Consider the following 4355-nt stretch of genomic DNA (forward strand, 5'->3'; position numbering starts at 1 on the left):
GAAGCTTTTCTGATGGTATGTGATGAGTGCCAAATAATGTATATATTTATCCCTTTTTGTTGGCATTTAACTCATCTTTTGTGCAGTAATTCTACATTTTATCCCATATTTTGTATTTTCATTGTTTTCAAGAATAAATATTTTTCTTACTTAATTTTGCATTTTTAGGTAATAATAAAATCTGGATAACTTGCGGAGCGGAAAAGAGCTGAAGAGTGGTGAAAAGATGGAAGAAATTACGCAAGGAAGCCGCAAAGAATGGAGCGCACGTCCAAAAAGCTAGGAATGGGCTCAAGAAGGAAGAATTGTGCTTAAAGAAGATATGGGCTTGGCATACCCAAGGCCCAAAACCCTTACCCAAACCCATTTTCTATAACCAAAACCGCCTCCATCTTCAGCCGTCGGATTGGATCCATCTCATCATCCGATGGTCGCTCCTTCATCGCGCATCAAAATCTGAAGCTCCTATCACACACCATAGTAACTAAATTCCAAGCCTTCAGATTAGATCACATTTAGATCCTACGGTCGATTCTTTGCCTGCGCATCAAACCTCGATACTTCCGCTTAACACTACAACACCTAACTCCATCTGGTGTCGTCAATTTTGTTGTATCTCATCATCCGACGGTCGCTCCACGATTACCCCCGTATAGCCGTTGGATCCACCTACCATCTTCCCATCCATCGCTCCTTGTCGCAGATCATCAAAGTTCGCTACACCCGCTCAACACCCTAGCATCCAAAACCATCGACTTCACCCAAACAAGTTCTTCTTCCCCAAATCTTTTTTCCCAAAATATTTCTTCTTCCCCCGACAGTTGCAGTCGAGCTCTGCTCCTGCCTCTCTTCCATGTCCACTGCCACCCTCTGCCTCACTACCATCTCCATACCCCGACACCACCTCAAACCCATCTCCCTAGCCTAGTTATTTTCCCCATCTCACAACCACTGAAACCCTAGGTTTTGGGGTGAGTAAAATAACTCGAGCTAGGGTTGCAGAGGCGTCAATTGAAGCATCAGAGAGTATGGGAAAAGAAGGAGAGGACGAAAAGGAAGCATGGGTCGAGCACATGGGAGACAAATGCAGGGTAAGGGTTAACTTTTCACAGACCCTAATTTTGTCTGTAATTTGGGAATTGGGTGTAAGAACCCTAAAATGTAAATTGGGTATAAAAAGGGGACTGTGGGTGTGATGTGATCTTATGCCTGGAATAGCCGGCGTCCAGGACTTTCATGTTCTGTGTAATTTCAGTTTTCTTTTACAATCTTTTTGTTCACTGTTTCTTCCATTTTTATGCCCTGTTCATGTTTATCTCACTGCTAAGTTAACTGTTAATGTTTATATTTGTTGTTTTCCATTTTGTTCTTTGTTCATGTTAATGTGTGTTGTTTACATGTGTGTTACTGTTTTGCCATTCTAAATGTGTTCCTGTTTAATTTTAATGTCATGTTAGTGCCATGTTTAGTTCACTGTTAGGTTTAATTCACTGTCAAGAAGTGGAATGCTAGGTTAGAGCTTTGAAGCATTGTTTTGATTGAGCAATGGGATAAATTAGTGCTCATAGCAAGCTAATTCTCTTTCCATTCCATTTGTATGCTTAGGATGCATTGTATTGATTGAGCAATGGGAGAAATTAGTGCTCATAGCAAGCTAATTCTCTTTCCATTCCATTTGTATGCCTAGAGCCACTGCCTTGGCCTTGCATTGTCATCACTGTTAGCTTCACCATCTCCCCTGCCCTTGGCTTAGGCCTTGGTTTAATTCCTTTGTTCTCTGCTTGTAGTGCAATGTTCTGTCACCTTCTCTTAATGCTTTTGTGCTGTTGCTTTTGCCCTGTGTTGCTTCCATTGTAAATTTTCTTCATTGTCTTTGCTTCTTTACATTCCATTTATTGCATTGTCTTTGCTTCACTGCCATCTCTTCTTTCTCCATTGCGTTGTTTTGCCCTGTTTTCTTCCCTTGGCTTGTTGCCTCCCTTCTACTCCTTGTTCTGCTGCTGCTACTACTTGCATTGCTTGTGCTGCTGCTGTGCACTGCTTTCTTTCCCCTGCTGTGCAGTACTGCTGCTGCTGCTGCTTTCTTTTCCTTGCTGCTGCTGCTGCAACTGGCCTGCTTTTTCTTTTCTGTTTTCATTTCTCTGTAAATAGCATTGCATTGTAAATAGCATTGTCTTCTCTAGCTTCCTTTGCCTCATTAGAGCCATTGTCTTGGCTTGTTAGCTTACTGCCCTGCCTTGTCCATTGTCTCCTAATTGCATTCTGTTTTGCAAAGGACCAGCTCATAGTAAGGCCAAAGGCCCAGTCCACTGTTGAGTCAACCAAAGCCCACTTCATTACCAAGGCTCAGTTCATTTCAAAGCCCAATTCAGTCAACTGTGGGCTTAATCAAAAGCCTAATTCAGAGACCAAGGCCCAAGTTCACAGCTCCTCAATCAAAGGCCCAAAGCCTAATGCACTTCAAGACCAACTGAGCCCAAGCTCAGTTCATTTCATTGTTAAAAACAAAACCCATTAGGCCCAATTTACTCAAAGGGTATTCAAAGCCCAACAATAGCAATTTTAGAGCCCAAAATAGCTAGAGAACTCCAAACACACCCAGTCTCTGTGGATCGACCCGTACTTGCACGAGCTACAACTGACGACCGTGCACTTGCGGTATTACTGTAGGCCCCCGTTTTATTACGCTTAATTTTACACATCTCCGGGCCCACCAAGTTTTTGGCGCCGCTGCCGGGGACTTGGGTCTGTGTTTTTTTTATTAGCTATTTTTGCATTTCACTGCATAGCATTTGCATCTGCATCTGCTTCACTTCATTTGCTGTTGGACCTGCTGTTCTGAACCTGTTTTCCTCTGCTGGGACGCCACCAAGGAAAAGAACCAAAACCCAACTGGGTTTTTGCAACAATATCAGAGCAGCTGGGCTGTGCTTAAAAGGTAACCCATTTAAGAGAACCCGAATTGTGGGCTTCCAATTTTTAATTGTGGGCTTGTAATATTAAAGCCAATTTTTGGGCTTCTCTTATTTTCTGTTGGGTTTGTAATAATTTAACTGTGGGCTTAATCAAAAGCCTAATTCAGAGACCAAAGCCCAAGTTCACAGCTCCTCAATCAAAGGTCCAAAGCCTAGTGCACTTCAAGACCAACTGAGCCCAAGCTCAGTTCATTTCATTGTTAAAAACAAAACCCATTAGGCCCAATTTACTCAAAGGGTATTCAAAGCCCAACAATAGCAATTTTAGAGCCCAAAATAGCTAGAGAACTCCAAACACACCCAGTCTCTGTGGATCGACCCGTACTTGCACGAGCTACAACTGACGACCGTGCACTTGCGGTATTACTGTAGGCCCCCGTTTTATTACGCTTAATTTTACACATCTCCGGGCCCACCAAGTTTTTGCAAAAACCCAACTGGGTTTTTGCAACAATATCAGAGCAGCTGGGCTGTGCTTAAAAGGTAACCCATTTAAGAGAACCCGAATTGTGGGCTTCCAATTTTTAATTGTGGGCTTGTAATATTAAAGCCAATTTTTGGGCTTCTCTTATTTTCTGTTGGGTTTGTAATAATTTATTTGTGGGCTTGTTTGTTTAATTTGTGGGCTTGTGTATTTAATTTTTGTGAGCTTGTTTAATTTGGACTTGTATTTTGTATTCTGGGTTTTTAAACCCAGCTGAGCTTGTAACCGATCACGCTAGGTTAACTCGTTAGTGGGCCGAGTACCCAAATTCTAGGCCGAGATTTTGGACTCAGTTTCACCAAACGTTTTCAAACTAGCTGAGCCAAAGCAAACACAAAACAAACAGTGGGCTTGCTCCCATTCAAAAAACCAAATTTTATTTTCTTTTTCTAAAAAAAAAAAAAAAAAAAAAAAAAAAAAAAAAAAAAAACCAAAAATTTTCTCCCTCTTTAAAAACCAAAATTTTCCATAAAAAACCAAATGTTTTTCATTCCCATCAAAACCAAAATTTTCCCAAAAATCCAAACCCATTAAAAACCAAATTTTTGAAAACCCATTAAAACCAAATAGTGGGCTTTGTGTCTTTTCAAAATGGGCCAACCTAATGCTCTCCATGAATACATGTATCCGTCAATAAAAATTCCATTATCATGTATTGTATTACCTCAAACCAATAACCCTTTTAAAATAAATGCAAGCATGATACAAATACTTCCTATATTTCGAGGGTTCGATTCTGAGAACCCCTATACTCATGTAAGAGAGTTTGAACAAATTTATCGGACTATGCAACCTGATCATATGTCCGAAGACTCTCTGAAATTGCGTTTGTTTACATTTTCTCTAAAGGAAAGGGCCAAAACATGGTTTTACGGTTTGAGACCACAATCAATCAA

The sequence above is a fragment of the Papaver somniferum genome, chromosome 9 (genome assembly GCF_003573695.1).
Source record: "Papaver somniferum cultivar HN1 chromosome 9, ASM357369v1, whole genome shotgun sequence".
NCBI lineage: Eukaryota > Viridiplantae > Streptophyta > Magnoliopsida > Ranunculales > Papaveraceae > Papaver > Papaver somniferum.